General features: G+C 40.2%; 1 pseudogene; it reads left to right on the top strand.

Annotated features, from left to right (window-relative positions):
• LOC147463965 (uncharacterized) overlaps positions 1–22,442 on the top strand; it is a 43,325-nt pseudogene that overhangs the window by 798 nt on the left and 20,085 nt on the right.

Here is a 22,442-nt window from a genome sequence, read left to right as displayed (position 1 = left end):
AAGTGGGCAAATGTGAAGAGCTTGTTTTGTGGAGCATGCTTGTCTTTTTGGATTGCAAATGAGACCTCTAGAGTGCAAGTTATGGCCAACTGAAGATTTGTCAGGGTCGGGTATGTGTCAATTTGACCCGCATTGGAAGGCATGCCACCATGTTTTTTTTGGGCCTTTCCAGATCTCAAGAAGGTAGGGCACATCATGTGAAGTGAGTAAGAACTGATGGTGCATTAATCAGAGTCACGGTGATCAAGATATGCCAGTCAAAAGTTTGGAGCACTTGCCCTACGGGCGGTTACAGATGATTTTTTTTGTTTTTTTGCAGCTTCGGTTGGTGGGCTTGAGGGTCTCAAAAAATGGCAAGAATCCGGCTGATCAAAGTCAAGAAGGGGAGCTTCTGATGGGTTTTTATAGCTCGAGAATCAAGTCACTATGCAAGAAATTGTGGTAGTTTGAAAATGGTAGGGGAAATTGGAATTTGTAAAGCTTTGGGAGGGTATTTTTTTAGGCTCAAGGGGCAATTGCGGCCCTACGCGTGCCACATGGCATGGAAATATCCCACATGCAATGAAAAAGTGTTGGAGTGTGGCCTATATAGGCTATAACATGACCTCCAAATGGTATGAGTTGAGAGAGGATGAGCTCTCGTGTGCTGAGAACATGGTGGCCTGACGTCGGCTCTGCGCGAGTAGTCTTTGCGAGCGGTGATGGGCAATTTTGTGCAGTTTGGGTGTAGGCATGTTGCGTGGTAGTCAATTAGTGGCTACATTAGAAGACATTGAGCTCGTGGCATGGTGACATGGTAGGAGCCTATAAAGGCCATACTTGTGCCCCTTGGGTGCCCAACATTTAAAGGAGACGACCAAAGACCCCCCACTAGCGATGTCGCTAGTGCTCGGGGAGGGATTGTGTGTGTGAGAGAGAGGAGAAATGCCAAGGGGTAGGTCCCATGTTGATCAAAGAGTAAAAGAAAGTCAAAGATCCCGTCCAAGGGGAAATTTCAAGCCAAGACTATCAAAGCCTAGTCGGAGGGAAAAGCTGGGAGGGAATGTGGAGATGAATAAGAGAGAGCATATCCAGGTGGTCAAAAAAGGCGGTCCAAACCGGACAAAGGAAGACCAAAGTGGAGTAGGACAGATAAGAAATAAAATAAAAGAATCAAAATGCAAGGGGCACAAGCCATGTTGCTAGTGCCCCCCCCTCAAGTGCAAAGTGAGAGCAGCTAGAGAGCAAGCAAGAGAGGATCTGCCCTTCCAAAGTTTCCAAATTGAAGGGCCAAGTGGTCCAATGGGAGTGCAAATGCGCAAAATGAAGAGGACCCCCTATATAAGTCATTGAATAATTATTTTCAATGCTTTTTGGCTAAAGGCCTTGACCTGTTTGAGTGCATGTTTGCAGAGACAGGATTTTGGACAAATGTCTTTGCCTGTCAAGCCCAAGCAGAGAGAGTTTGATGTATGATTTTAGCCAAGGATCTTTTTGCCTAAGTCATTTTATAATAATTTTCAATGATTTTTGGTTAAAGGCCTTGAATTGTTTGAGTGCATGTCTGTAGAGAGGGGCGTTTGGACAGATGTGTGTGCCTATCAAGCCCAAGCAGAGAGAGTTTGACTTATGCTTTTAGCGAAGGATCTTTTTGCATGCCGTTTGTAGGAGAGCCAAAGTGGGTGAGTGTGTTTTTTGAGGGGCTTCTTTGTGCAAATCTGTGCACTTGTAAAGCCCAAAGTGTGAGTTTTTTTGCTCGACGACCATGCGGGTGCACCCTTTGTTGTGATCATGTTGTATATGGCATTTTAAAGCATGGTGAAGCTTCCATAGAGTTTCTCGAGTGTCGTTTCCCCCTGCCCCTTTCTCTACTTCTTATGATTTTGTGTGTGGTGCCGATGTGGATGTGTGTGCCCCCCGAGCCTCTTTTTGTGTGCTAAATGGAAGTGAGAGAGTGGTTTCGTGTGCGGCAACGGTGTGTGGCTTGAAGCGAGCTGTGAAGTGCATGTGGGTAGCTCTGGTGAGCCCGTCTGTGCTCGGATGTGTGCAATCGATGGCATGTTTGGTAGTGTGTCATTTTTTGAAGGTTTTTTTTTTCTAGAGGATAGGGGTGTTGTGAATGCCCTGAACTATAGAGAGGCCTTGTGTTGTGTGTTGTGTGTGCTCCCCCATTCCCCCTGTCCATCTTCTGGTGTGCCCACCAAGGATCCCATCGATGCTCCTAATTGAAGTCAAAGATGTGGATTTGGTGATGCCGATGGTGCGAGTTTTGAAGAGCAGGTTTTGCTAGAGAAGATGTGGTCCAAATTTTGAGCTCTCATGCTCTGTGAACATGGTTTGCCTGACGTCGTCTCTACGCAAACAATCTTCACGGGCGGCCATGGGCACAGGTAGTTTTGTGTAGCTCGCACGACGCTGGTGGCATAGTGGGCGCTACTTGATAGTCAATTGTTGGTGGCTTCAGACACGTTGAGCTCGTGACATGGCAGGAGCCTATAAAGGCCATTCCCGTGGCCCCTTGGGCACCCAACTTTTGAAGGAGACGGCCGAGGCCCCCCAACTAGCAATGTTGCTAGTGCTCAGGGAGGGGTTGTGTGTGTGAGAGAGAGGAGAAATGGCAAGGGGTGGATCCACGTGGGTCAAAGAGTAAAAGCAAGTCAAAGAGCCCATCTAGGGGATAGTTCCAAGGAAAGTCGGTCAAAGCCCAGCCAGAGGAAAAAGCTGGGACGAAATGTGGAGATGAATAAGAGAGACCAGATCTGGGTGGTCAATGAAGGCGGTCCAAACCAAGTTGGACAAAGGAGGACCAAAGTGGAGTAGTAAATATAGGAGTCACCCTTCCAAAGTTTCCAAATTAAAGCGCCAAGTGGTCCATGGGAGTGAAGATGCCCAAAATGAATCAGACCCGCCTATGTAAGTGATTTTATAATCATTTTCAATGCTTTTTGGCTAGAGGCCTTGAGTGGTTTGAGTGTATGTTTGCAGAGAGTGTCTTTTGGATAGATGTGTGTGCCTGTCAAGCCCAAGCAGAGAGATTTTGATGTATGCTTTTAGCCAAGGGGCCTTTTGCCTGCCATTTGCAAGAGAGCCAAATTGGGTGAGTACGTTTTTTGAGGGGCTTCTTTGTGCAAAGGTGTGTGCATGCAAAGCCCAAAGTGTGAGTTTTTTTACCCGGCGACCATGTGGACGCACCATTTGTTGCAATTGAGTTGTATATGGCATTTTTAAGCATGGTGAAGCTTCCATAGAGTTTCTCAAGTGTCCTTTCCACCTGCTCCCTTCTCTACTTCTTTTGCTTTTGTGTGTGTTTTTGGTGTGGATGTTTGTCACCCCCCCGGCCTCTTTTTGTGTGTGGAATGGAAGTGAGAGAGTGGTTTTCTATGCGGTAGTGGTGTGTTGTTTGAAGCGAGCTATGAAATGCATGTGGGTAGTTGCAGTGAGCACATTTGTACATCGGTGTGTGTGCAGGCGATGGCCTGTCTGGTAGAGTGTGATTTTTTGAAGGTTTTTTTGAGAGGATAGGGGTGGTGTGAATGCCGTGAGCTATAGAGAGGCCTTGTGTTGTGTGCTAGGTGTATTCCCCTATTCCCCCTCTCCACCGTACTTATCCAAAGGAAATTCCCCCTTGAATTTGAAAGCAAAAACTTAAATTGTGTGCATTGTAACTACTCAGCTTATGAGTGAGAGTTACTGGATATGATACAATGTGCACTTAAAAAGTGGAGAAACTATTTATGTGGTGGCACTTTTGAAGTCGATACGGATCATAAAAGTCTGAAATGGCTCTTAAGTCAAAATGAATTGAAGGGTAGAAAGGCTCAATGGGCAGAAATCCTATAGGAGTTTGACTTGCAAATACATTACCAGGAGAGGTAAGTATAATGTAGTGGCGGGGACGCACTTAATTGCATGCCATGGATTTATGAATTAAGCTTCATAATTTTCAAAAATGATTTTGTGGAGTCACTACGAGGCTTATGTGAGCACATTCCATCCTTTACAGAGGTATGTCATGTTGTACGTGATCACACTACTGCTTGCATAGACATGACCACCTCTCTCGTTGTCATGTAGTGCTAGTCCAAAGAGACAAGCCGTGAGTGTGACGAGTAGGAAAGTGAGAGTTAGTATGGAGAGACTAATTGAGACTTTCAGGTATAGTTTGGGGCCTAAGAGCTCTGACATAGACCCTTCATTACCGTTGAGAGCTTTGACTTCAAAGGGGGGTGATAAACTTCGTTGGGGGGAGAAATATGCTAAAGACTCCATTGACAAAAACAGGTACTTACTCTACAAGGGTCGAGTGTGTGTACCAGCTATTGGTGACTTTTGAGAACTTATTTTGAAAGAAAGTCACAATAGTCCATTTTTTAATCATCCCGAGATTGAGAGGACCTTTGCAATAGTTAAAAGACAATTTTATTGGCCTAGTTTGTTTAAGGATGTACAAACTTATGTGCTAAGTTTAAGGTCAATAAGCATGAGCATCTCAGGGTTGGGGGGCTACTCCATCCTTTAGGGATTCCTCAAGGGAAATAGGAAAGAATTTCCATGGATTTCATTACCGGTTTACCCAAGACTAGTTGAGGGAATGACTCAGAGTGGGTGGTAGTGGACAGGTTAACCAAAATGGAAAATTTTATTGCCATGAAGAAAATGGTTAAAAATGCCAAGGTTAGCAAAACTCTTTATTGAACATCTCCACAATCTATATGGCTTGCCCACACATATAGTGTCTGATAGCGATAGGAAGTTCAATACTCATTTTTAGTGAGAAGTCTTCAAAAGGCTGGATACTACTATGAGCATGAGTACAGTAGATCATTCGCAATCTAATGGTCAAAACGAAAGACTTAAGAAAATCCTAGAGGACATATTGCATTCTTATGTAAGTAAGAAGAAATCTAACCGGGAAGAGTACTTACCCATTTTGGAATTTCCTCATAACAACTCCAAACATGCAAAAACTAGATTTATACTATTCATGTTGATGTATGGTTTCCAATTAAGATCTCCTATGGCTTAAGGCTTCGAGAAGGAGAAAAATTCAATTTGTCAGGATTTCCTCGAAGGTATGAATGGTATGCTAAAAGCATCGAATGAAAGCATCCATAATGCACAAGATCGTGCTAAGACGTATGCTGATAAAGGGAGAAGAAAAGTCACCTTGCATAAGGTGACTTTGTATTACTAAAAATTCTTGCAAAGTAAAAAACCATGAAAATGGGAAAGTGTGATAAAATTTCTAAACTATTGGAGAATTCTCAAGTTCACCCTATCCTCCACGTCAATAAACTAAAGAAATCAGTTTCACGATTCGGAGAACATAGCTTTTCTAGAAGTTTTTTTTGACTTGATAGAGCCACCAAAGGAAACGTATGAACCAAAAAGGATCCCAAGGTATCGAGATAGACAACCATGTCATAGAGTGTACCAAGAGGTACTAGTGAAAAGGATAGACTTAGACAAGGAAGCTGCAACTTGGGAACACCAAAGTGCAATTGCCAAGATATTTTCCCATGTTGTTTTTGAGGACAAAAACTCTTTGGGAGGGGGGGGGGGGGGGGGGGGGGGGGGGGGGTAATGTCATGTAGCCTATAATAGCTACGTCTAGGTTGATAGCCTTTTGGTCATAGAGCCAAGAAGGCGAGGTTAGGAGAGACCGCTCTACCACAGTGCCTAGGCATTCGGGCCAATGCGGACAAGTATGCCACATTATAAAAGGTTTGGGAATAAGGGGCAAGCCTCATTCTTCTCATGGATAGGTGGTGAATAGCAGACCCGACCCTCTCCTTGGTAGTTTCCATAGTATCATTACAAGGGTGTTGGAGTGCGCGAGCGGGAGCGTGTGTGAATGTGTGTGCAACAATGGAGAAGAGAGGAGAAGAGGAGACTTGTGTTTGTAGGGGATAAGACTCACTATTAACATGTGAGCCCCTTTTTCTATAATGTATATAATGAACAAGTATAGTGGGCGGGCGCCTGGCCTACCCAGCCACATGGGGCTTTACCCCAACAACCTCCCACGTAAAGGCCAATGTGGCCGTCAGAGAGAAAAGAAAAGCGTACAAAACCTGTACAAGGCCATTACAAGTATGACCTCAGCCAACGCCCACTAGCTCACTGAATTTTTTTGCATCCACCTCTAATTGTAGAGGAAGTATAGAGCGATTGACCACATACTCCTCACCAAAGCCGCACATATCCCGCAGGTATCTCACCATAGATTGCAAAGTGCCCCTATGCTTAAGCCAACATCAACCACGGAACAACTGATTGCTTCCACTACAAATGCACCTACCGCAAATGCAATCTCGGGTCTCAAGATCAACATCTCATACATGAGACTCCCGAATGCTAATGCAATCTTGGCAATCTCTCCCAATTCAACCGTCAAATTTGGCTCAAAACTCCACTCATGGAAATCATCTTGACACCCAAACTCTGATCCCTGGAATCCATCCTTGTGTCCATGGCATGTCACATGCGCACCAAGAGCATCTGTTTGTCCTAAACCCTATGAGACAAGAGCAATGCCTAGCACCAACTCACATGCATCAGCCTCTGGCCTAAGCATATCCATGAATGACTAAATCATGACTAAATCCTCAGTGCCCAAGCCATCCATATCCATCTTCATATCCATGAATGACATGCCTTGCTGCATATTTTTTTGCACAACTGGCTCAACATGCTCACAAACTAGAGCATCATGCAACCTATCTGCAAAGGAGACATGCCTCATCTCTCTACATGGATGTGTACTCACAAAGATTGTGCCATCTTACATGTGACATACTCACATTGCATGAATTGTGCCAACACTAGCACCTCTCACTAGGACTAGCTGTCCACGATGCAATGTGAACTATGCTCATCCAACACTACCTGGCATCCGTTGTCTCATAACTGACTCACAAAGATCAAGATCTACGTCAAACCTGGCACATGACGTACATCTTGCAACATGTATGATACATCACTCAACAACAATAGTTTGACATCTCCTGCAACAACTATGTCATGCATCGAACCATCATCTAGACATACACGTCCAAGCATACCACTAGCATATGTGCTAAACCACTCACGACTTGACGTGACGAGAAATTTAGCACTCACATCTAGTATTCAATGCAAAGGTAATCTGTCACCAAGAACTGACATAAGAAATCCAAAAGTAAACATGGAAACAAAGCCAACATCTCTGTCATGCGTAGCCACATATGCTACATCTACTCCCACATCATCCAAAGTGATAGCATCCCTCTTGTGCTGTCTCTTGTGATGTATCATCCACCAAAACAAACACCTATGTACATGCCTGGTATGACCACAATGCCAACACACAACATCTCTATGTCTGCAAGATTGTCCTTTGACTCTAGGCATCTCTCTATACTCATTTGTGCCAAAAGCATTGCACAATCTTTGCCTTAAATCTCTAGCTATACATGCATCCAAACCAATGTGATAGATAGACTTACCAAGATGTAACATGATCGTCAAACGTGCAATCTCGTCCAAGCCCTCCCACTCATCATCAATCATAGACTCTTGCCTATCATCCATGCCCCGTAGTGGCAACACTTGGCTCAACTAAGCCAATGCATCATGCATACTTGCTTTCCAATGCTCAAAGTTTGAACCATCAAACTTTGTATGGAAAAGCATAAACCCTGACAATGATGTACATGCCATATCCATGGTGATAACTTGTGAGAAGATCAAGCAAAAATTGATCAATTGACAATAGACAAAGCCTGGCTAACTCATATACCAAGCATTGTCAAAATACAACATAAGCTAGCATAAGCTGTCTAAGAGAACTGTTAGCAAATATGGCGATCAATGTAACTAAACAAGTTATCAAAACCGCTCAAATGATGCTAAAAAATCCACTTTAATCCAAGAGCACTATGAACTATGCGATAACCAATGAATCTATCATCAACAATCCTTCTTGAAGAGATTACCTCATACATGTCAAATGACATAATCCGGTGAGCAAACACTCTCACAATGTGATGCCAAAACACTATGGCAAAGCAACCGTTGAGTGCCAAAATGCAGTCAAAGCATGAATGAAAACCATGCACATAAACAAATAAACTTGCAAGGAGAATCTGGCAGACTTTTGTGGCAATATTTGGCTATCTAACCATAATAACCATACATGCCATAAACATGCTCAAAACCATGAGAGAATCATGCGCAAAATCTGCACTCAAGTATACATGAGCTGCCCCCAAAGTCTCAACTCCCTGAACCTAGAAAACAATCATGTAATCTAACACACAAAGTGCATCAATCGCACTCAACAAGCAAGATATATACTAGCATAAATTTGGATGCAAGCCAACCAAAATATGGCACAAATTGATGCTCAATATAGCTGAAAATTAGCACACATATGCCATTGCAAGGCGAAGAATATCATCCGCCAAAAAGCGCACATCATGTGCATCCACATGGCAATATAAATGAGCATCAAACATGCACCAAATGTGTATCAAATCAACATCTGCATCATCTGAAAATTTAGCTCACAATCATGCTAGAAATGCCTACAAAACTTTCTGCAAATCTGTGCACCACACTTTCCGAAATTTGCTCAATCGCACAAGTCAATGCACATAACCTGTGATGAATCCACTCTCAAATCTTGAGAGTCCACAAGAGTGCATACATCCACAAGTTGCTCTCAATGTGTTCACATAAATTTGTTAAAATTTTCAGCCCACACTGTGTTCACTAAGAGAAAACCATCTATGCACAAAACAATAGAACCAACAAGCTCAATCGAAGCTCTTTGGATGTGGCAAATCAACTATGAAAGCACTCTAGATCACCACAATATGCCTACATCATGTGCATATCAATTTGCAAGTGTATGCTTGTGTATGTGTATATGTACACACACCAAAAGACTTTTGTAATGCAAAGGACCCGTAAACAAAAGAAGCTGTAAAATTAGACCGCCCTGCTGTCTAAAGTAGATATCTCGCAAACCGTGCAAACTTTGCACAAATTCACTTATGCAAAGTTGTAAAGCACGTGAAAATGGTTAGGAATCACATGAATCAACCTAAAATACTGATTCTAACCAAGGGAAATTTGATTTGCAAAATCTATAGCCTGTCCTACATGACTTGTAGACCGTCTGAGTGACGTATCTCCAAATCGGTGAAGATTTTGAAAAAACGGTCTTCTGCAAAGTTGAAGAGCATAAAAAATCAATCAAGATTAGTGGGGATCAATCTGCATGTAAACCTTTTGGTAGGCCAGAACAAATTTGTGTTGCAGTTTTTGCTGCTTCCATGTTTGCTTTGCTATCGAGCTGCAATCGTGCTTTCCAATCTCAAGCTCTGATACCACTTGAAGTGCGCAAGTGGGAGCGTGTGTGAGTGTGTGTGCAGCAATGGAGAAGAGAGGAAACTTGTGTTTTTGAGGGCTAAAAATCACTATCAGCGTGTGAGCTTCCTTATTCTAAAATTTCTATTATGTAGATAATGAATAAGTATAGTGGGCGGGCGCCTGGCCTAACCGGTCACATGGGGCTTTACCCCAACAAGTGCAACATTCACATGTTTTAGTTTTGATGTGTCTATATCAACATATGTGTTTTTGGGGCAAGTTGAGCTTAACTTTGACTCCTTCTACCAATTGTTTCAAGGGCTTGTATGCTTATGTATCGACTGCTTGTTGTGTGGGCGTTTATGTGAATTTGTACCATCAATTGGGGATGATTTACTGCATTGTTTATGTGTCATCATTGTTGAGCCAAGACAGGTGATTGTACTTGTTTTAAGATCATTATGTACATCTTAACTATGGTTTTCAAGTGTTTCTTAAGCAATATTCATCTAACATTTGATGAGAATGGTTATGTTTTATATGCATCTCAATTATCGTTTGCACATTTTTTTAATGCAATGTTTGGACATGAGTTCATGTGCTCTTTAATGTGATTTTTTGGCGTACGTTGCAAGCATATTCTAGTTTATGTGCAATCTTATGTGACATGTTTACTGCACATTGACATGTTTGTGTCTCTTACGTAGCAGTTGAGGTGGATCTTCGTGCAAGTGGGAGCTTACTTTAGTCCATGCACTACTACTTGTTACAATTGTAAAATGGAAATGATTTTTCTTCCACTATTTGGCACCTTTTTTTATGCACTCATTGGTAAAGTTTAGCAGTTACGTCTCTATCTCCCCATTTTTGTACAATTTCTTGTGGATACTATTTTGTATGCTCATGTGGCTCTTCATCAACAATTTTAGGAAATTTTGATAGATGTATAATCTCATTTTCTTTTGCAACCTTTTGAGAGGCTTGCCTAAGATAATCACTTTTCAAAATGTGTACACTATGTGGGTTAATTGGAGAGGATTGCATGTACTCCAAAAATGTATGATTTATATATACACTAGAGGGGGTGATGGTTTTTAAAAGGCACCCATAATATCAATAATAATCTCATGAATGCATGTGATATAGGGACATGCTCCAAAATGTATGCTTTATCATTAGAGGGGGGCGAGGGTTCTTATAGGGCACCCATAGTTTTAATATCTCGGTTAATATAGCATGTATATGGGGGTATCATTCATAGTCTCTTGAGTGCACATGATATAGGAAAGTTTTGATGAGTGACCACCGCAGGGGGGTTGTAGTGAGATTTATCGAAGCTAAGTATGGGGAGCTTTGGTACCACATAGATAAGTTTGGTTTTTATAGATCCCTTATGTAGCCTCACCAAAGGACATGCATAGTTGTTTATAGGTGAATGCTAAACTTTTATTGTCAACCATGATGGCTTCTCAATTTAGTACATTTTGAATCACTCTTTATGCCCAATTATTGTATAAAGTTGGGCCTATACTTGTTTTATGGTTGTTATTTATTAAGGTTGTGCCCAAATATTGCCATGAGTTAGGCCATTTTGTCAAATTCTTATCATCACATTCTCTCTTGTTTAATGTGCATGGAAACAATGTTGATCATCATCATATCAAAACCCATCCAATTTTTTTCTAGACTTATCCTTTGTTGTTTATAGTAATTGGGTGTCTTCGTAGTCTTACAACATGATGTTCATTATGAAATCCATATTACAAGAACTTTTCTTATTGAGAAAAGAAAATCTAGGATGGTATCCTAGTGCAAAATAGGCAAATGAAGCGGATAAAAATGCAACTTAAAAAGCCTAGAAAAAATTTCTCAAGGTGGTTGGGATGAGCTAGTTGAAGTAGCCAAGTCTACCACTAGGTTTTTGTTGCCTAGATCTGTATATTTCAAAGTTGAGAAGTAGATGAAAGAGCACAAAAATTACAGCAAAAGGTATGAAATCTATAGTAGAGTAGCTATTAGTAGTAGTGTGATTATTGATGGGACTTATAATTGTAGATGTTGCTAGTGATATTCTCATTAAGGAATGGAATGATAGCAATTTGAAAGCTTGCAACACGCTATAAATAAGAAGAATATTCTATGCGAGGGGAAACAAATTGTAAGAATGCTAGCAATTCAAAACAGAGGTAACGCAAAAGCACGTCTCTGATTAGAAAAGATACTAAGTGCTTTTGTCATGGCAAGAAACGAAATATAAAGAAAGAATATTACAAGTGAAGAAAGAGCAAAAGAAGTAGGACAACAAGTGAAGAGAAGAATTCTCACATGAAAGTCAATATTGTGGATATTGAAATGTCTTCTTCAAGTGAAACTTTAAGCATGAGATAGAGAAGAAGAAAGCTTAAGCTCTTCCAAGCACACATGCACAAAACTAGCAAAACACACAATGGAGATGGAAGCAATAAATTCTTCCTCTTCTTCACTACTCAAAATGATGATAAGATCTACAAAACATAAGTACAAAATACAACATAATATGAACTATGTATGATGGACAATGTTAAGATGCTAATGAGTGAGCTGGCAAGATAAGTGGAAATCACTCTCGATAGGTAGACCTTATCGAATGTATTCCAAATAAAGTCTCACTAGAAATGAGCCTGGATTCTACTACCTTGTGCCAACAATAAATGTAGGCAAGTTGTCATCCAGGCACAAGCTTGACATCTCAACGCTCGCCCTCAAGCTCATTGCCATTTATTTTACTCCAAGAATAGCTCAAAATTTCCTCAGATTCTCTGCTCCTAGGGCATTTGTGAAGATGTCTACAACCTGCTAATCTATTGTACATGTACCTAAGGTTGATGCTGCCAGCAAAGACCTTGTCTTTGATAAAGTGATAGTATATCTCAATGGCTTTGTCCTTGTATGGGACACTAGGTTCCATGTCAATTGTATGTTTCCAAGGTTGCAAAGAAGATCACAATTGGTCTTTGAACCTTACACCCAACTCTTGAAGCATCATTTAGCCATTCTACAACTGTAGCACCTTTGTACTTAGCCTACATGCTTGACAAAGCAACTGCTGGTTGCTTCTTATTGTTGGTTGCAAAGAAGATCACAATTGGTCTTTGAACCTTACACCCAACTCTTGAAGCATCATTTAGCCATTCTACAACTGTAGCACCTTTGTACTTAGCCTACATGCTTGACAAAGCAACTGCTGGTTGCTTCTTACTGTTGCATGTGATAGGAGTGCTCCCAAGTGAGAACACAAACCTATTGTTAGATTCTTGATCTGATAAACTACTAGCCCAATCTGCATCCACATAACCATAGCGCTGCATATCCATGATGCGAACCTCATAAAAGAGTGCATAATCTAAAGTAGCACTCACATAGTATAATGTGTGCCTCACCACCTCCAAGTGTGGCTTCCTAGGAAGCTACATAAACTCACTCTCAGGCTCAATTGTATGACTTAAATTTGGTCATGATACTGTCAAGTAGATTAGGCTACCCACAATCTTCTTGTACATGGTGGCATTCTCAAGCAAATCACCACATCAGCTTGCATTTTCAAACTTTGATCCAAGGGAATTTCAATAGGCTTACAATCAACCATGCCATACTTTGCTAGCAAATCTGTTAATGAGTCGCCGTGGTGGATGTCCATAGCATAGCTATCTGGCACTAACATAGTATGTCAATAAGGGAAGTGACTTGAGTGGGGCACTGAGACTCTTTCAGGGAGTCAGCCTCAAGAAGTGAACCTTGCAAGCAAATCTATCAACTCAACAAGCTAACTATTACTCTTCTGATAAAAAAACCTGGCTATGTCCTATCTCACTGCTCTATATCATCATGTCATTTTGTCGATTAAACGGACTCGGATCTTCAAAACACTTTAAGGGAAGCTACGTTAGGTCTAAGGGCATAATTCTACCAATTCTAGTGGTCATACAATCCATCATGTACTAGGTCATGAAAATCTAGGGTATAACAACACTCTCCTATGGTCAAAATGTTAAAAAAAAGTGATTTTAGTACTCAAATTTGTAGATAAGGCTCACTAACACGTAGTTACAAACCACAACAAAACTTGAAAGGCATATAGTTACTAGAAAGAGCATGAGACAAGGAACACAATGCACTTCTTGAAATTGAATTTGGATTACCATATGAAGAGAAAAATGAGTTACAAGTTGTAACTGAGTAGCCGCTTGAACGTACATACATAGAGCTCTTCCAAAACTCAAAGAGAAGGTTCCTTTTCAAGTTAAAGCCTTTAGCTTATATACCTAGGGCTTTTCAAATGGCCATAATCGGCTCACATGGCTTTGGGCTCATGATAAAATGATACAACTTAGAATGTAAACCTTTTGGATCATAATTACATAGAATCAATTACAAGGCTTCTTGGAGAGATAGGATAAATTACATTAAAAATGTGGTTTGACAAGGTGTGACTGACTAGGAGGGTCCCCACCAGAGCTGCATCGGTCAAACACTCCCCTTTTCCTAGCCGTTGCATGTTGTGATGTGTTTTTGCAGAATGGTGCGGGCCACCCCAAAGACTTGGAGAGATGTTTTTCAGTTCTCTTATACCTCTTTCATGTAAATAAATCATGCTTGTATAAATTTTACAAATGTGATGTATGCCAGTTGTCTCTACGCATGCGGACCAGTTGTGCGGGGTACATAGTTTTGCTATTTTTGTACATAAAAGTGTTGAGACTTCAAAGAGCGAGTAAGTGCTTTAAAAATATGAAAAAAAACTGAACTTTTATCAGCTTGGGGTTGTGACTGAAGAGGTGTTTTTAGCCGTGAAGAGGAAAGCTGATGTTGCTGTAGCCTGTCGGTGAAGGGTAGGGGGTTTGATGTAGAGGTACCCTTGTTGCCTTGCGAGAGCCTGGCATGGGGAGTTGAGAGTGTATCTCTCCTCAATGGGATAATCAAAGTGGGTGCTTAGATCTACATATTGACCTCTTTTCATCTTGGTTTGAGGTATGGTAGCCATGTTGTGTGCAGTTCCCTGTGGTGCAATTAGTTGAGGGTAGACTATGCACTGCAGTTCCTTCCTTGTACATATGCCAAAGGGCTAGGATTTCCCCAAGTTTTCCATCACCATTTTTGAGTTTACGCTAAACTTTGTGGGTTTTCAAATTGGGCTTGATTTGGATGGGTCTTGATCAAACTATGTGTATATATGGGAACGTGAAGCCTTGGTTTTATAGCAAAAGTGTAGAGATTTCCATTGTTTTTTCTCACGTTTTTTCTTTGGTTCTTTTTATCCCTTTGATTCCTTTAGTGCATGCAAGTGTAGTGGGAGTTGTAGCGGTGTAGAGGGAAGCTAGTTGCGTCTAGTCAAGGTCGAGTGTGAGTGAAGCTATCAATTTTTTGAGTGAGGATCAACCCATATTATCTTGAGAGATATTCTCTTCATCCTCCTTTCTTTGTGGTGGTTTGAGGTGTTGTAGAGGCCAATCCCCCAATCCTTCACATAAATTGGTGCCCCTACTAAGGAGAAGAGAATCCTTTTCACAAGGTTTTGATCTACATATTGACATCCAGGCATACCACGAGCATCTCTCTGTCCTAAACCGTGTGAGTCAAGAGAAATGTCCAGCTCTATCTCACAAGTATCACCTATGGTCTAAGTATATCCATAAATTATCGAATCACGGTTGAATCCTCAACACTCAAGCCATCCATATCCCCCATTGTATCCAAAATGACATGCCCTACCACACAACTGCACAACTGGCTCAACATGCTCACAAACTGGAGCATCATGCAACCCATCCCCAAAGGAGACACACCCCATCTCTCTACATGGCTGCGTACTCACAAAGACTGTGCCATCTTGAACGAGACATACTTGCATCGCATGAATGCTGCCAACACTAGCACCTCTTGCTATGACTAGCTGTCCACGATGCAATCCGAAACAATGCTCATCATCACTACTTGACATCAATTGTCTCATAACTGAATCACAAAGACCAAGCTCTATGTCAAACCTGGCACATGATGTACATTGCGGACCACGTATGATGCACCACTCGCCAAGGATAGTCTGACATCTCCTGTAGCAACTATGTCATGCGTTGAACCATCAGCTAGACACACATGTCCAAGCATACCGCTAACATATGTGTCAAACCACTCACAACTCGACGTGACATGAAATCTAGCACTCACATATAATATCCAATGCAGAGGTAATGTGTCATCAATCGACATAACAAAGTCAAGAATAAACATGGAAGTAAACTCCACTCCATCATGTGTAGCCATATACACTACATTTGCTCCCACATCATCCAAAGTGATAGCATCTAACCTGTGATGTCTCTTGCATTGTCTCATCCACCAAAAACAATGCCTACGTACATGCCCTATATGACCACAATGCAATCACACAACATCTATGTGTCTACAAGATCTCCCTTTGATTGTAGGCATCTCTCTAGACTCATTCATGCTAAAAGCATTATCTCTAGTTGTACATGCATCCAAACTAATGTGAGACTCACCAAGGTGTAACATGTTTGTTGAATGTGCAAGCTCATCCAAGTCCTCCCACTCATCATTAGAATAATGTGGTTAAGCCTTTGCCTTTGGATATGCAAGGAGAATTCAAGGAGAGTGGCCTCAAAGGAATATATGTTATAATGTAATGTGTCAGAATTGTGGGGAGAGAGGCCATATATCACCTAATTGCAATCAACCAAGGAGAGAACCAGGAGATATTTATCCTATCATATAAAGGCAGCTAGGTAATGAAGGTAGTGTCAATGGGATTGTGAAACCACTCCAAGGCCAATGACATGCACAACAACATGGACAAAATCAAGCTCAACTACCTCCACATGTTAATACATGGATTTTGGAGGCAGCTGATGAGGGAGATGAAGATGACAAGGCTGCTATCTTGAAAATAAGAGGACAAGGGCACAAAAATCATAGAGTGAAGGCCTTTTCAAAGAGGAAAGAGAAAGGAAATGCCAAGGAGGTATGTGGATAGAGTCAAGGTATCTATGGAAGAGGCTGAAAGTAGTAAGAAGGCAAAGGTAAGAGCAAGGAGAAGGAAGATAGGCATGTATGATTTTCATCTTGGAAAGGTTCAATCGGCCTACAAACTCTTAGAAGATTTTTTAAGAATAAGAGGGCCGGCATATCATATGGGAAAATCTTGCATTTGAGCTCAAGTATGAGAGGCCATTGGCATAAACTAGCTAGTGTTAGAAGGGTGAAGGTAAAGATGCATGATGCACATGTAGTGCAACTTCATAAAGTTACTGATGTTTTGCATGTGGTTGATGCTTGGATACATGGAACCAGGGTGAACAAGGATTACATGGATCTTGGAGCCCAAGTGTGCGTTATAGAGGAAACGATGCAACAATTGGGATTGCATCTCATAGGAAAATCTTTTTTTAGTGTAAAAATGGCAAATAGTAGTAGAGTGAAATGCTTGGGTGGCATTAATGAATTAGAGCTTAGTGTTTTGGGTGAAAGGGTTATCATGGACATTCATGTGATGCCCGAAAAACTTGGGGCATATCCAATTATATTGGGTAGACCTTGGTTGATTGTTATGAGGTCACAACAGGACTGGTATAGGGTATGTATTGACCTCCTTGTGGATAGACCTAAAGGCAAGAATTAATATGATATGAAAACATGTAAGGTGCTAGAAATTGATGTGATGAACTAGCTATGCATCAACATTTATCACCACCCACCTATGACATGTGTGACAACTATTCTAGTGTGTCCTCTACATGTAGTGATGATGAGGTTTATGATCAAAGTCTTCTTGATCTTGATGTAGATCTTTGTGGGATACATTTATATAATGAAAATTGTGTTGAAGGGGATGGTATGAAATTAAAAATTGACCACAAAATTGATCATGAGCCGAATGTACCAAAAGCTAAATTAATGGCTATGCTTGCAAGTGACTTGACTAAGAGACACTATGAAATCAAAAAATGACCACGGGGCTGATCATGAGCCGAATGTACCAAAAGTTGAACTAATGGATATGCTTATAGGTGACTTAATGGCATATGATGCATTGTTTGATAAGTATCCCCAGATTTTTGCCAACGATTATGATCAAATGAGAGGAACAAAGAGTGTTGTTCATGAAATAAATCTCAAAGAACTTGCAAAGCTTGTTGCTCAAAAGCTAAGGAGGCTTGGCATCATTCAACGAAAGGTATTGGAGATGGAAGTGAGTAAGCTTTTGCAAGCTTGTTTTATTTACCTTGTGGATGATGCAGAGTGGGTCTCCCCTGTGGTTATAGTTCCAAAAAAGGGTAATAAATGGAAAATGTGTGTGGGCTATAAGCCATTGAATGCAGAAACAAAGAGGCATCACTATCCACTTCCCTTCCAGGATGAGATTTTGGACACTGATGCAGGTCATGAGAGATATTTGTATGTGATGGGTCTGGTGGGTATTTTCAAATTGGGATTGCATATGAAGATCAAAAAAAGAAAAACTCTTTGAACCCATGAGGAGTGTTTTGCTATAGGGTAATTTCATTTGGTTTGATGAATTCTTATGTTAGCTTTCAAAGTTGGATGGACAAATTGTTGGGGCCGTACTTTGGAGGCTTTGTCAATGTTTTTATGTATGACTTTTGTGTCTACACTGATAAAATTCTTCATATGCAAAATCTTGATATGGTATATAAAAGGATTGATGATGATGGGGGTCAACTCAATCCTTTGAAGTGTAAAATTGAAAGATCTAGAGTGACACTTCTTGACCATGAGGTTAGTGAGAATGAGATAGCTCCAAATCCTACAAAAGTGGAATGTTTTCTTATGATGGAAAGTCCTAAATTTACAAAATATTTGATGAGTTTTGTGCAAAATCTAAGGTACTTTTATCAAGGTATTTGTGTATTCTTGATGAGTATGTACACCCTTTGCAAAAGGCAACACAGAAAGACCCTTTTTTTCAATTGAACATGAGCAAATAGCTTAAGGAAAACAATCTACATTAACTTTGATGATGTCTCCTTATTGGGATGAAATATTTTACTTGATCTTGAGTGTGGGTGAGCATGTTATTGGTGTCATATTGATGCAAAAGAAAAAAAAAATCTTACATGTGGCTGGTTTACTACATAAGTAAGGTGAAAATGATGTCCAAAAATCTTGGCATGAGATTGAACAATTGGTTTGGGCTTTGTTATATGCAACAACAGACTAAAATATTATCTTATTTGTAAGCCTTTTGTGGTGGCGACATCACGTACTTTATTGCCTCATGCACTAAGGTATCTTGGGGATAGTCCTAAATTGCAAAAGTGGGTAGTTTGCAGCAATTTGACATAAGCTTTACAAAAGAGGATAGTGTGAGATAAAATATGGAGGATATGCTCAATTAAAGAGATTCATACTAAGAGTGATTTACAAAAATATATGGAAAATCAGATAGTACCAAGCCCAACAATGCATGTGGAGCTTCAAAATGTAGAAGGCACCTTATATTTTGATGGGATTTAACAAGAAGCATTAACAAGGGAGCTATTGGTTATGTATTTTTCGATAAGAATGGCATTAAATGCTGGTTTAGAAGCCAAGAAGTGGATGTAAAGATAAATAATAAGGATAAGTATGAAAGCCTCTATTTGGTTTTGGAAGAATGTGTAAAAAGGCATGTAAGGAGGCTTCTAATCAACGGTGATCTATGTTGATTGTGCGACAATCAAGAAGGCGTGAAGGGTTGTTTTTTCAAAGTGAGGAAGTTTTTTAACTCTGTTTCTTCTTTCCAAATATGGCATGTATCCCAAAATATGAATGTAAGAGCTCATGAGTTGGTAAAAGATGTGTTCACAAAGGATGTTGATGCATTGAGAATCAAAGAGCCAAGATATCTTGGAAGGGAGTCCCTTCATGAAGAAGATAATGTGTTGCAAACAAGTTTTTCAAGAAAGGGATTGGATTCCTAACAAAGGCATGCAATGACACGAAGAGCTATGAGGCATGTCTTGATTGGAGAGTACATGTATCACAAGGGGACTGATGGTGTTATGAGAAGAGTGCTCTACCATGATGAAACTTTAATTTCTTAAAAGCATATCATGAGGAGGAATATGGAGGTTATTATGGGATGGAAATTACAAGGAGGAAAGTGTTTAATGCTCAGCTTATGTGACCAAGTATGAGTAGAGATGTTGTGGATTGGTGCAGGAGTTGTCATGAGTGCCAAATGTATCAAAAGAGAAAGTTGATTCCTGAGCCTCTGAGGCATATTGTAAGTTATGGAACTTTTTAAAAGTGGGATGTGGATGTAATAGGTCCAATTCGAGGCACCAAGAATGGGAAGCACTACATACTTTGTGCAGTCAATTACATGACAAGATGGCTAGAAGAAAATGCTAGTAGAGGGGCTACAAGCAAAGATGTATGCAACTTTTTCTTAAATTGCATTGTAGATTTGGAGTGGCATTAGAGCTTGTAAGTGATCACTGAAAAGAGTTTAGAAATGACCTTATTTTTGAATTGGTGGAGAAATTAGAGATCAAACATAGGTATACTACCCCTTATCATCCACAATGCAAATGGAACTTCCATTGCATATATGAAATTTACATCTCCAATGCCACATATTTCAAGTTGATGAGAATTACCTAGCTTAATTGAACCATGTGTGGAAGCATAACTAAGAACCAGTCCATATGAGGAGTAACATGAAAATTGGCACCTGAGTAAATAATCCAATTCTACACATAGTATCTGTCAAGAGATAACAACACCTCTGGACTCAAATTGTGCACTCAAATTAGAAATGAAAATTAGTACATCTGATGGCTATGGCATGTTAGGAACAACATCAACAAGTGGAGACTCAATGACATTGAGCTTCTCTATCTTCACATTACTCTTAGAAGATGCAGAATTGACGATAATGGCTTTACCCTTTTCTCTTGGGACAAATGGCAATCCTTTTCCGTGTGTCCTTTCTTGTGCCAGCATTAATGTTCCTCATGTCACATCCGTGGCTCTTGCTACATGCATTCTTGGGATCCTAGAACAATTCTGACTATGACTATGACCTTTGATTGTTTTTTTGGTTACTTCCACTTGTCGTATATGCATCACCATGTCCACTAGTGTCAAGAGACTGACATTGAATCTCTTCCATGAGCAAAGAACTAGTAACATCACTAAAAAAAAGCTTTCCCTTAAGGACAATGTTACTAATGAAAACGTTAAATGTATCTCATTATGCAAGCAAAGAACATAGCAAGAAAATGGCTTTCATTTCATCATCAAAATTAAGCCCCTTTGTCGATGTCAACTAAATAAACACGATGTTAAACTCGTTCAAGTGTGAATTGACATTCCTTATTTCATGTTAAGACGCATGAGCTTCTTCATCAAAAACACTTTTTGATGCACTCTTACCATCCCATAGAGCATAAAGACTCTCCCATGGTTCTTTAGCATTGGTCTTGTACATAATCATGAAGAATATAGACTCATCAATTTGTAACCTAATAGTTTCCATAGAAAAAGCATCAAGCTCCTCCCATTGATCATCGGTGTACAAACCCTCTCTGCACTCTTTCAATGGTGCTAAAAGTCCTTTGTTGATTAGGACATCATGCATTCTTTGCTTCCATATGGTGAAAGTTGTGCCATCAAATTTCTTAACGTCGTAATCTTCTTTCTAAGAAGATCTAGCTATACTGTCAAGAGCTAACTGCAAGAAGTAATGCTAAGAAATTATGGAATTTTTTAAGCAAAACTTTTAGGAGAGTCTCAGTGCATGGAGATCAAAATCTCAACTAGAAACTCAACAAAAAAACCACTACAATGTCAATGCAAAAGAGTGTGGTAAGCAAACCAGAGGACTTGTGTGAAAAATCTAGCATACTCCTCTATGCAGAGATCGACATCTCAAGAAAAACTCAACAAATCAACACATAAACTATAAACAGAGTACTGATAGGGTATACACTGGCATATATTCCTCAAAGAACTGTTGAAAGACTACAAAATTGGCATAAAAGAACCTAAACATGTCTTATGGAAAAGTGGGGATCTCCAGTAACCTAGTCCACCTCACACTAGTAGCCCAGCCCCTAGTGCTCAGCCATTAATACCTCACATAATGACCATCACAAAGGGTTATGCAAACATGACTAGCCATAACATCAAAAAATCTCTTCCTAGTTGAGTCTTAGAAACATTTGAGACTGCCAAAACAAGCCAAAACTAGCAACACAATGAGGTACAATGGCAATATTTGCAACACAACATGCATCCAAAATATAAAACAATCATTGCAAAACTATAGGATATGTGTTAAAACATGCACCAATGAGATGTAAGCAAAATATGGATCGATGTGAGCTCCTTGCAGGGAGTAAAAACTCTCAATAGAGCACAAGCACTCTCAAGTACTAGTCACACATAAACCATATGCATCCAGACTCCCACTAGAGTTGTAATATCTATCATTGCCAAAGATGCTTTCAATCTACTATATCAAGAGAACCTGTGACTATCCATGTGCGTGTAAATCTGTATCTAAGAGTTATCTTTGAGAAGACATCAACAACTATGCATAGGCAATACCACAAAGACCATACATTATGGACAAGATGCATATGGAAATCCAAAAAAAGATCTCTCTCAAAAATGAATGAGATTGCTGTTGATAGCAATCTTTAATCTATCATGATGTACTATATCAAGAGAACCTGTGACTATCCATGTGCGTGTAATCTATATCTGAGGATTGTCTCTGAGAAGCCATCAACAACTATGCATAGGCAATACCACAAAGACCATACATTATGGAAAAAAAGCATATGGAAATCCAAAAAACATTTCTCTATATAATGTATGAGATTGCTGCTAATAGCAATCTTTCTTCTATCTCCCATTGCCAGCAAATTTTTTCTTGGTGTTGCTCTCTACAATGCTACAGAGCATGTGAAAACCTATAGTCGATATTGATGATGATACCGGGTGTCACTGCTCTATGGAAGAGGCACCTCACCCATGTACATCGATGTTGGAGGAGGAGAAGCCAATGCCACAAGTAATGAAAATGGATTGTCGATGCT

Source organism: Adiantum capillus-veneris, chromosome 2, assembly GCF_014529385.1.
Source record: "Adiantum capillus-veneris isolate H3 chromosome 2, ASM1452938v2, whole genome shotgun sequence".
In the NCBI taxonomy this organism is placed as follows: Eukaryota; Viridiplantae; Streptophyta; class Polypodiopsida; order Polypodiales; family Pteridaceae; genus Adiantum; species Adiantum capillus-veneris.
Note: the sequence above shows the minus strand (reverse complement) of the source record. Positions and strands in the feature narration are given on the sequence as shown.